Source organism: Protopterus annectens, chromosome 1.part0, assembly GCF_019279795.1.
Source record: "Protopterus annectens isolate FY-2018-M chromosome 1.part0, PAN1.0, whole genome shotgun sequence".
In the NCBI taxonomy this organism is placed as follows: domain Eukaryota; kingdom Metazoa; phylum Chordata; order Ceratodontiformes; family Protopteridae; genus Protopterus; species Protopterus annectens.
In genome coordinates, this window is record NC_056725.1 from 464,602,856 (window position 1) to 464,615,601 (window position 12,746).

At 42.9% G+C, this 12,746-nt stretch overlaps 1 protein-coding gene across 1 annotated transcript in view; it reads right to left on the reverse strand.

Annotated features, from left to right (window-relative positions):
* KDM5C (lysine demethylase 5C) overlaps window positions 1-12,746 on the reverse strand; it is a gene marked incomplete at its 5' end in the record, with an annotated part of 2,556,543 nt that overhangs the window by 254,365 nt on the left and 2,289,432 nt on the right.

Here is a 12,746-nt window from a genome sequence, read left to right on the forward strand (position 1 = left end):
CACTTAATAAAACTACAAATAACAAATAATGATATTATACATAATGTAAAAACATTGTTATACTAGAAGTATTTAGTGAGAAAAACAGTAAAAAAAAAAAAAAAAAACTATTATAATCAGCAATATTTACATACATAGTTACTGTTTGTTAAGGGATACCGTTACTGTTTGTTAAGGGATACCATTTGTAACAACTATGCTTACTGAGGGCATGAAATATGAGAAAAATGAGAAAGGATGGAGGTAACAGATTTTAGGACTGTAACACATGGACAGAGCTAAGAGCTTTTAAGATGGGCCTTAAGGGAGTTTTTGAATTGTTGATATTTGATGCAGAAGTCACAGAGGGAGGGAGATTATTCCAAGTTTTTGCTATACTGTGTGAAAATAGAGCTTTTCCTGCTGTGTTGCTGGCTGAGGTGATAAACACTTGCACCACACCACACTCATCATAGTCCCTCAAAACCTACACCACCAAAACACACACATAGAAACACAAAACACGCACCTACATATGCGGAGGCTCTCAAAAAATCTACCCAAGCAACAGGGACCTCCAAAGCAGAAACGCAAGCAGCCTCCACCCCCCCAACACAACCCAAATGACACACAGCCCGCAAACTCAGTGTGCCACTCAACCACAGCCCATAAGGCAAAACAACACTCTATTCATAGGTGACTCTATAGTCAGGCATACTGATGTTCCACTCACCAGGCTAAACAAGGAGAAAGTTACTGTCAGCTGCCTGTCAGGTGCCAGGATCCGCCACATAACACATGCACTCAGGTCATGCCACAAGTACAAATATGACTCTGTCATTGTCCATGTTGGTGTGAATGACCCGAGACGTACGGTACCTCCCTGGACCACATGAAAAGAGACATGGAAGAGCTATCCGATCTTGTATCCCAGGCAAGTATGACCCTAGCCCTGAGTAGCATAGAAAAGGATTGCAGTTGCTAATTAGTGACAGACATTTTCAGTTTTACGTGTCATATCCTTTAGAAAAAATGCTTACTAACACAAATCCTGTTGTTATTCTAGCAACTTAACTTTATAAGTTCATCAGAACAATATTTTTAATCTGTCCCTGTTTATTTTAGGCTTTGTCCAGATTTATTTTACTAACAGGTTAAGTGTGTGTGTCTGAAATGACCTACTTAGAGTTAGCAGGTGGAATTTATTTTCAAGGAATTGAGAGCTTCAAGGAAAAGAAGTTTACTGCTGCTTATCATGCTAGGTTTGTAAAAATATGCAACTCTTTTGTTTAGCAAATGGTATAATTGTAGTATAGATTTTTAAAGCAGTGTTAGTAGCACAGCAGGTAGCATACTTGCATCTTGATACAGAGGGCTGTAGCTTCTACTCCCACAGCATGTAAATGTGTATTTTAAGGGGTGGGGTGCTGCAGTCCTGTCCTGAGTATGTCCATTTGGTGCCTAGTAACTATGAACCTAGTTTTCAGCTTGTTACATATTCCCTATTGCAATATACCAGCTTACCATTTCTTTTAACGTAACATAGGCAATTTATTCTTCTAGGGCAATGGGCACTACATTTGTAGATGAAACACTGAAATATATGTTTTATAGCAACTCTCCATTAGTTTCAGATCTTTTTAATGTGGAATTCAGATGACTTCTGCAGACTGCAGAGATTGTGCATATGGACTAATATCGGTGGATTATAATGATAGAAGTTTGAGTGGCCTTTTATGTTTGAAATGTTCTGACCTAGGCAGTTTGTCATTACTGGTTCATATGTTTTGAATTGTTTCACTGCTTACTGGAAAATGTTAAAAACTGTAAATTTAAAATACACTAACAGGTGGTGCAGGTGCTGTACAAGGGATATAATTCAATTATAAGGAACATGAATCACCATACTTTTGCATGGGCCTAAAAATGTATGCATTTGATATGCTTTGAAAACAGCCCAAAGGTAAACTTAACCTGCCAGGCTGCCACTGCCCAGATGCATTCTCTTTGAATGTGGGTTTCAATGCTGTTTCAATCAATGTGAGTTTCAAAAGCAGAGAAATTTTAATGCTAAGTCTGTTTTCATTGCAAGACTGTTGCTTTGTTTAGCAAATGTGAAATGCGTGCCTCAGTGTTTCTGCTATAAAATTTGAAATAAAAGTTGTAAATTAAATCCAAATATCTGTAATCATTGTAGAAGTAAAGCATAAGACAGTATGCATACTGATAGATTTGAACAGTGTCTGTGGCAAATGGGGAGAAATAGCCAAGTAATGGGACACTGGAATGGCTGTGTGTGTATGTGGGGGGCTGCGTGGGGGGTGGGGCTGTGTGTGGGAGGGGCTGCACAAGGAGGGGCGGGGCTGTGTGGGCGGGGCTCGGTTTTGCACCCCCCTGCAAAAAATCCTGCGGGCTCCCTTGCAGACTACCTAGCCCATCTTGAAAGGTAGGTTTTTGGGCAGAGGTTTGTTGTGATCTGGAAACACTCTGTCTCCGAGCCCCTTTCTTATGGGAAGGAGGGGAACTGCGTTGTTTCCTTCTGACAAATTGAGTTTTAGCAGGATAATTTCTGTGGTATTTAGGAAGTGGGGAAATATAAAAGTGTTTCAGTTTCTTAAGTTCTTTCCCTTAGTCAAGAAGGGACTTGAATAGGGCTACAGCTTCAGCACCAAAAAGGGCATCATTGTTCAAGGGTGCATCCATGATTTTAGCCTTAATATAATCAGGCAAAGGCTGAGGACGCAACCTTCAGTATATCCTAAGTACAGACCCTGAGGCTGCATACCTTGCCGATACCTCAGCAGCACAGTAACTGCATTTAATGGAATATTTAAGCACCTGGGCTGAGGTAGACAGGAGAGAGGCAAGCTGTGCCTTGGCTGGAGCATCAGGAAAGACTGATGCCAACTGAGAAGCTTGGGAAAGCAAAGCTAGAACATATTTCGACATGCAAGTCTGCTAGTTAATGTCTCTGAAAGCCAGGGCAGAGGATTGGAAGTATACACCTTTTTCCCCAACCTTTCCATCATTTTGCTATCCTTGTCAGAAAAGAGCAGATTAGTATAGGGAAGCAGTTTAGAGGGTTTTGTCTGCAGAGACAGAGAGAGAGAGAGAACTGCAGGATTTGCAGGGGGACATTTGAATAAGAATTTGCTGTCCTCAAGGACCTTATAAAATCTGGCAGGCCTTTTTGGGCTGGGGGTTAAGAATCTGGGCTCTAAGACAATGAGTGAAAGGCATCCAGAAAAGCAAGGACAGGAGGGATGGCCGAGGGAGAAGGTGAGTCCCATCTGCAACAGGTCATAGTATCTCTTTTTAACTTCTGATACATGACTACTTGCCCATTAGAAGTGAAGTGATCTCTCATTCTGGAAATTGTTTCTCCAAAGGACAAATCTTCCTCAGGAGAATCCCCACTGTTCAAATCTAATTCCAGGGAAGCATAACTCAGAGGAGACTCAATCTGGGAAGTGTAGATAAGGGATTCATCATATGGAGAAGAATCATCATCTTCTTCACCAGAGGCCTGCTGTTCCTCCACTGATCTCCAGATAATAGGGGAAGGAACAGGATTGAAGGGCTGAGGATTGATTTAAAGCTAGGAAGGCATTCCATATCCCCTGGTAAAAGGCCTGCCAATTAGGAGAAGGATCCTGGGAAGAGGAAACATGTTTGTTTCCTTTTCCCAGGAAGATCCACCCTAGGAAGAGAAGGAATAGCTGAAGTATGAGCAGACACTGTGTTGGGCATAGGGACTGCTAGCGGAGGAGGAGCTGGAGGTGCTGGAGGAACATCACTCGGGACGCCCAAAATAGTGGGCCACAATTCCCTCTTATTACCTTGAATGGATGTCTGCGTTGCCTCTTTGGACGTGCTAGTGCCACCCTCCCCAACTGCTTCTGCAATGGTACCTGCTGCAGGTTGGGAACTAGTGATCGAACAGGCCTCTGGGTCTTCACTGGCCTCGAGAGGAACGTCTGAATCCAGTGGCACAGCAGAAGATTCGGGCATTATCTTGTTGGCCTTTGACGGCCCACCAGATGGCTCTGTGATGCCCTCCATATCAAAACCTAACCTTTTCAGACGTTGGCTCTCGAGGTGCATGTTACCTTTTTGGCCTTTGATGGCTCACCAGACGGCTCCGTGATGCCCTCCATACCAAAACCTAACCTTTTCAGACACTGACTCTCGAGGTGCATGTTTAACTCCAACAAACAGCTACGAAGGGTCGTAGGGACAAACATCTGGCAAACTGCGTAAGACTTACAGTTGTGCTCGGACCCTAGGCAAAACAAACACTGACTGTGGCTGTCTGTGTGTGGAATCTGACATCCACAACTGCACTTTTCTTTTCTAGATGACATCAACCTCAAAACATGCAGCTGCAAAAAAGGAACAAAGAATTTTCCCCAATGGGGCCCTTGTCTGAAAAACAGCAAAAACTTGGCGATCAGATGAATGTTAGAAGCTGTAATTTAGACTGGCTGCAGAGAGGTTCTGAGGAATGGTACGTGCCAACATCACCTTTACAGACTTCATAGGCTGCTGGGCTATGTGCAAAGTCGCACGTACCATGAAGTCTTTTGTATACTGGCCGGATATTCGGGTTGCTTAGGCGGGGAATCCCCAAAGGTTACGAATACTGCAACACAGGAATAGGAGGACATCACTGGATAAACCTATGAGAAACTTTGACAACAAACATGATTTGGAGACTTGAGAGCATTTATGAGAGCCATCATTTCATTGACATTTGTGTTTCAATCTGCCCTGCTCATTCGACAGATCCAAAACATTCACCCACTTAAAAACTTCAGAAGCAAAATTGTACGTATCTGCGAGTACAAACTGAGTAAGGGGTAGGAAGGGAAAAAGAGATACCTGTGTTGAGATGTAAGTGGTTCACCCCACAAGACTAAGTCCATTCTTCTAAATCCCTGCTCTGGAATTTGACATAATGGAGATGTTGGGACCAAGATAATTTGAGGAACCACTGAGCCTTCCTCATGTAAAGTCCGGCCAAAGAAATCATGAGAACTGAATAGGCCATAAAACAGAGAATCAAAGACTGGTTGAAAAATGTCAAAAATTGTTCCTTGTAAAACTTTACTTTGTCTTGGGGTAGAAAATCCATCATGAGGCATGTATCCAGGAGACAACCCAGTACCACTACCCTGTGAAATGGAATGACATAACTTTTCTATTTTCATCTGAAACTCCAGACTGAAGAAAAAGGTTTCTTACCCAAGCCAGAGATTCTTAACAAGTTGTAAAAGAATCTGCAAAAGTAAGTCAAATTCAAAGTAAACTTTGTCATTTAGACCCACATCTCAGTGCAGGCTACACAAAATTTTATGTGCAGACAATACATATAAATATAACATATATAATAAGAAAAACATTTGACATGACACTAGCCATGATCACATTTTTGTACCTCTATTAGCAGCACTTAATATAGCACCGGTAGATAAATTGCACAGTTGAGATTTGAGCAAAAAGACTAGAACATTTTCAATTGCATGGAATGTAACTTGTTTTGAAAGTTATTGCACAAAAAGTAAGAACCTTACAATGAGCTATTGCACAAGTAAGATGACCTAACAGTTGGTTGACTGCACTTAAGAAATGAGATTCCCTTCAAACTGTGTAGCTACTGACTAAGTGAACTGTTGGCTTGCATTGTTACTCAAATTTGGTAGTCTGATAGCCTGAGGAAAGAGAATATTTCTGAATCTAGCCGTTTTGCAATGTACAATTAAGTAGCATTTGCCCAAAGTTACGCAGAGGAACAGTTCCTGATTCAGGTGGGTTTGTTCTCTGACAACCTTTTCAGCTCTACCGAGAAATTGTGCCGAGTGCAGCTCCTGTACAGATGGAAGCGTGACCTGATAATCCTCTCTGCCACCTTCACCACCCTTTGGAGAGCCTTACGATCTGTAGCCTTGCAGTTCCCATACCATATGGATGGCGCAGTGGTGCAGCAGTAGCGTTGTTGCCTCACAGCAAGAGCTTTTCCGGTTCAGTTCTTGGCTGGAGTGCCTTCTGTGCGGAGTCTACATGTTCTCCCTGCGTTTGTGTGGGTTTTCTCCAGGTACTCCGGTTTCCTCCCACGTTACAAAGCCATGCATCTGGAGCATTTCTCCCTGGGCCTCATCCAAGTTGGACTTTCCCGGTAAACAAATAATAAGTAAATAAATACTGTGACATTGTTTTGTCAAGATGCTTTCAATTATGCCTCTGTAGAAGGCTGTGAGGACCAAAGATACAAGGTTTTCTCTCCTCAACCTGCATAAGCAGTGGAATCGTCGTGCCTTCTTGACGATGGGATTTGTGTAAGTGGACCATGTCAAGTCTTCTGCGATGTACACCCCCAGGAATCTGGTGCTCTTCACCATTTCTACTGTTTATCCCTTGACTGAGAGGGGGATGTGCCTGGTGTTTTTCTTGAAGTCTACTATCACCTCTTTGGTTTTGTTTACATTCAGAGCCAGGTTGCTGTTGTCACACCAGTCAATCAGATGCTTCAACTCCTCCCTGTATGCTGTTTCACCACTGCTGATTAAACCTACTACTGTAGTGTCATCCGCAAATTTGATGATGCAATCTGAACTGTTCCTAGCTGCACAGTCATGGGTCAGCATGGTGAACAGCAGAGGACTGAGAATACATTCTTGAGGGATTCCCATGCTCAGTGTAGTGCTCTCTGAGGTGTTACTGCCTACGCTCTTTGTAGTCGCTGTCAATGAGGAAGTCCAAAATCTAGTTAAACATGGGAGTGCTGACACCCAAATGAAACAGTTTCCCTATCAGATGTTATGGTATAACTGTATTAAAAGTAGAGCTGAAGTAAATAAATAACAGTTGGACATAACAGTTCTTGTTTTCCAGGTGAGCTATGGATGTATGCAGTGCCAGTGAGATGGCATCTGCTGTGGAGAAGTTCAGCCGATAAGCAAATTGGAGTGGATCCAGTTCTGCAGGGAGATTTGCTGTTAAACAGTCCCTGACCAGTCTCTCACAGCACTTGATTATGGTAGAGGTGAGAGCTACTGCACGATAGTCATTCAGGCTTGTTGGTTGAAACTTTTTGGGTAGTAGTATGATTGTTGTGTTCTTGAAGCACTTGTATTATGGCCTGATGTAGAGATGTGTTAAATATGTCATTAAGAAGAGTCGACAGTTGAACAGCACAGTCTCTTAGCACATGCCCCGGAATGTTGTCTGGTTCGGCCACTTTTTCTGGGTTCACCTGTCTGAGAGTTCGTTAAACATCAGCTGAGTTGAGCTAGAGTACTGCTTCATTTTGCCTGGTGTTGAACTATGTGGTTTTTGTGCTATTCCCTTCGACAAACCTGCTGAAGTAGGTGTTGAGCTCATTTAGAAATTTGGTTTCATCACACTTTGAAGATACAAGCCTGTAGTCTGTTAAGAATTGTATTCCCTGCCACAGACGTCTGGAATCTCTTAGGTTTGAGAAATGACGCTGGATTTTCTGTCCATAGGCACGTTTTGCCTTCTTTACTCCCCTATTTAGGTTCCTTCTGGTCTCTCTGAGGGCATAGTTGTCTCCCACCTTAAAGGCAGCATTGTGAGCTTTTAAGAGTTCATATACTTCATTTGTGATCCAGGGTTTTTGGTTGACCCTTACGGGGATGGTCTTGTTGACTGTTACATCGCCCACACACTTGGATATGTATGCCAACACAGATAACATGGAAAATGTGAATGCTAAAAAAAAGGTATCTGACCAGCAATTAGCGGTACATTCTAGAGTCTGTAAATTTTGCCAACAGGAACTTAAGGTTTTGTGGCAAAATTTTCTTAATGGCAATCCTCAAAGCAAAGTTCAAGCTCCTAACAATAAAAGGTGAGGTAAAAGTTCACTTTATTTCCCAAAAAAATAAACATTTTCAAGGAATTTCCCACAAGGAACTAGTACACTAAATACAAGCTCTTGAAGTAAAACTTTCAGTGACAACCACATAATGCCCAGATATTGCCTCACACAATTTTCTTCAAGAAAATAATATGCAAAGCAATCCCCAACGAAGCACTTGCATGCCTACCCTAACCAATCAGTGATCTCCTGAAGCCTGCAGATGATGGCACTCTTTGCTGGCAAGACTGTTCTAAATTTTTGGCACCTTAGCCATTTATTTTATCCAGCTTTTCTCATGCAGGACAATGGCTAGAGCACACAGAAGGTGCACTAAAGCTTTGTAAGCTGGTCAGCAGGTCTGATTCTTAGCAGGATATCCTATATAGCTTAAGCTACAACCACACTATCGAATGACTAGCATCTAGAATTATGGGGATTATGCTGTCTCTTCCGCTTCAGTAATGAGACTGAGAGCCTTCAAAATGAAATAGCCTTTGGTCTCAGGAGGAGTGGCAGAGATGTCGGTCCAGTAGGACATGTGTAACCTGGATGGCATGGCAGCCTGCACAGCAGTTACACCAGTAGCTTCAGTCAAGACAGACTCCAAGGAAGGGGCTGCAACGTCACTCAGAATTATTTGAAAAATGTCATCCTTATCTCCTTATGCTTCTTTCAGTACCTTTTACTGGGATGCATTTGTTTTTTTTTGGAAAGTTCTCAAAGTACCTGCTGATGACATGGCAGCATGGAACCATCACATGCCACTTTTTTTAGCTGCAAACTCCTGCAGAGACTGTTTTCTTTGGACTGCCCTCTATGTGAAATGCACATAATGCAGATAAGAGTCCATGCTGTGCTAGGTACCAAGCCAAAATAAGCAGAGACTGTGGAAGTCTTTATGGGGAACCTGCATACTCTACACACAATAACAATTATTCATCTTCACAAAAATTTCTGAATCAGAATTAGGGCTCACATCTGACATTAACAATGTTAATGGCACCACAAAGACAAGAGAAGTCTCCTGGAAGCAGGCTGACAGCGCTGTGGGAAGTACAGTTGTGCACACGTAACATAAATGTAGATGTTCGAGTGCATTCACTGTTGCAGTCATTACATTTGGGTAATCTGCTGGCAGGCTGGCCTCAGTCGGCCTGAATAACAAAGTCTTGGGTCTTGCGTCAGTTGCGGTCTCTTCTTCCATGATGTCAGGGGTATAAAACATGCAGCTGACGCCATTTTAATCAGTTTTTCTTGACCCAGATGTCTATATATATCTATATGCAAGTAATTTAGAACACAAAAAATATACCTCCAACTGAAAGCAAATACACCAAAAAGGCTTTTAAGCATAGTAAAAGAAAGAAGAGGTATATAATAAGAGAGAAATAGGGGGCTGGCGGGTGGGTAACCAGGACTGCAACAGTGAATACACTCGAACATCTACATTTATGGTAAGTGCACACAACTGTACTATGTTCTTTGTGTTTCCACTGTTGCAAGTCATTACATTTGGGTAGAATCCCAAAGCTCAGGTTGGTAGGCTGGAATTATCAGCATTAGGAGTAGCTATAAGGCCCTGCAGGACAGCAGTGGCAAAGCCTGCTCTGGATTTAGAAAAGAGCGGTAAATGGTAATGTTTGGTGAACGTATGAACTGAGCTCAAACTAGCAGCTTCTAGAATATGGTAGGAACCCCTCTGAGAAAGGCTGCAGAAGTAGATGCAGCCCTGGTGGAATGGGATCTGATCCCCTTGGGGACAGGTTGTAGCAGAAACAAATACAATGGCTTATCCATTTTGAAATAGTCTGCTTTGAAATAGTCTTTCCCTCTGCCTCTGCAGCAAATGCCCCCAGTAATTGCTCAGATTTTCGTAGACATTTTGTCCTGTTTAAGTAGAATTTTAGTTGTCTGTGTACATCCAGTGAATGCAGAATCCGCTCCCCCTTGTTCTGTAGATTTGGGAAAAAAGTTGGCAGATGAATGGTCTGATTAAGAGCCACACGGATAACACCTTAGGCATGAAGGATGGATTGGTCCTGAGGGCCACCCTGTCCGGATAAAAGATAATGAAAGGCTCCACTGCCATGAGAGCCTGTAGTTCTGAAATCCTTCTAGCTGAAGTGACTGCTAAAAGAAAAGCCGTCTTTCAAGAGAGAAATGTGATGTCTGCAGTAGCAGCTGGTTCAAAAGGAGGCAAGGTGAGTTTTTCCAGCACAAAATTGAGGTCCCATGCAGGAGATGGTGCCTCTCCTGGAAGGTCTCAAACTTTTGGCCCCTCTGAGGTACTGCTTTAGCAGGGGATGAGAAAAGAGAGGAGGCTCTGTGTTGTAATGAGCCAAAATGGCAGAGGCATGGATTTTTACAGAAGAAAAAGATAGGCCCTTATGAAGCATCTCCGTTAAATATTGCAGAATCTGAGGAATATTGGGCATTGCTGTGTTTATTCCTTGTGCTTGGTTCCAGGCATAGAATCTTTTCCATTTATCAGCATAAGATTTTCGAGTACTAGGCCTTCTAGCCTCCAAAATGACATCCATCACAGGTTTACTAAGAGATGTGACTGGTGAAATTAGTTGATTAGCCATGCTGCAAGATTCAGAGTTTGGAGATGAGTGTGCAGAATGTGATAGTTCTGCTGAGACAGTAAATACGGTGTCTGAGGCAGGTACCACGGAGGAAGGTGTGACATTGCGCAGGAGCGGGTACCAGTGTTGGCGAGGCCAGTCTGGAGCAATCAGAATCATTTTCCATTTTTCCTGTCTGACTTTTAGTAAAACCTTGGAGAGCAGAGGCAGAGGGGGAAAGGCATAGACTGATACGTTTTTCCAGCTGAAGGATAGAGCATCCTCTTTCCAAGCTTTTTTGTGATGAATTCTTGTGCAGAATTTGTCCAACTGATAGATCTTTTTGCCTCTCCCCAAAACTATGTCTGGGCTCCCCCATTTTTGTGTCAACATGCTGAAGATTTGAGGATCCAGTTTCCATTCGTGTGGGTCCATAAGATTTCTGCTTAGTTCGTCTGCCAGAGTATTTTGCTTTCCTGGCAGGAATTGAGCTTGTAGATGTATCTGGTAAGTCAAGGCTGTGTTCCACAAGGCCATGGCTAGTCTGCAAAGGGGGTATGAGTGGGTACCCCCCTGCTTGTTTATGTACCACAAAACTGTGGTGTTGTCCGTCTATCAGTTGTTGTCTTGGATGAAGAAAGTCCTTGAATGCTGTCAGAGCATTCTGTACAGCTAGCATTTCTTTCTGGTTGATATGTAGGTGCATTTGATTTGGGCTCCATTTGCCCTGAATGCATCTCCCTGCCAGATGCCCCCCCCCCCCCAAGCATAATCGGATGTGTCTGTAGTCAGGGTTTGGGTGGCAGGGGGTGGAATGAATGAATGACAGTCCCTTGTTTTGGTGTCAGGCCTCTGCCCACCACAGGAACTCCTGTTGCAGGCAAGGAATGATAGGAATTATTGTTTCCAGGCTGTGACAATGTTGACTCCATAAGTTTTTTTTAGGTACCATTGAAGTTTCCTCATATGCAGTCTTGCATATGGAATTAGTAGAATGCAGGAAGCCATGAACCCCAAGGCCTGCAGAATTTGTCTTGCAGATAAGCTGGGTTTTTGTGGCCACTTGTTTGAAGTCATCAATTGAATTTGTTTGTCTGGCGTGAGGTAAGCCATCTGGGCAGTTGTATTCAAGCTTGCAGCCAGGAATGTAATTATTTGAGAGGATACCAGATGTGATTTATTTTCATTTATGGTGTATCCTAGGCATGTTAGAAGCCTTTTTACAAACGCTAGATGCTATAGAAGAGTGTCCTTGTTTTCTGCCTGAATTAGACAATCATCCAGATAAGGATAAATTTGAATGTTTCTTTGTCTGCAAAATGCAATTACTGGTGCCAGGCACTTTGTGAAGACCCTGGGCGCAGTAGATAAGCCAAAGGGTAGTGCAGAGAACTGGTAATGCAAATAGCCTGCTTTGAAGCGGAGGTATCTTCTGCAAGATTCCCTGATTGGGATATGCAGGTATGCCTCTTAAGTCTAGAGCTACCAACTAGGCATCCTTGCCCAGCATAGGCAGCAACTGTTGTAGAGTCAGCACCTTGAATTTTGGAATGTCCAGGAAAGTATTTAGAATGGATAAGTCCAGAATTGGACGCCATGATTTGTCTTTTCTGGGTACTAGGAAAAATCTTGAATACAAACCTTGTCCTTTTTCCTTTTCTGGTACTGGTTGAATAGCCTCCATATCCATGAGGGACATAACTTGTTTCTGGGCCTCTGCCCACTGATTTGGAGGCAGATCTGGCCATCTGTTTGGAATTGGCAACATGTGGAAATGAAATCTGTATCCCTGGGATACTATATTTAAAACCCACTTGTCCTGGGTAATTAGATGCCAGTTTTGTGCATGAAGTGCTAGTTTTCCCCCCAAAGGGGCTGCCAAAAGATAAGTGCTTGGAAATGGCAGAGGAAAGTCATTGAGACTGTTTGCCGTGGGGGGGGGGGGGCTTGCTACTTCCCGATTTGGAGGTGGAGGCACCCCATTGTTTTGTTCTGTAAGTTCCGTGTGAGTGAAACCTGGAGCCTTTGGAGTGTCTGGGTTTGACCTGAGCAGCTCTGTTGGGTACTGGAAAGGAACAATTCTTAGTAGGCCAATGCTTACTGAACCTGGGTGGTTGCACTTGTAGGAAATCTTTTACAGTTTGCATAGATTTAGCTTAGTCTTCCATCTTTTTCAAAACTTCTGCCTTATTACCAAATTGACTGTCCTGTTGTAAAGGAGCATCCAACAATTTTGCTTTAACATGATCAGGCAGATTTTGCTCCTTGAGTCAAGCATGCCTTCTTATCACAGATTCAGTTATGGTGGACCTGCAAGA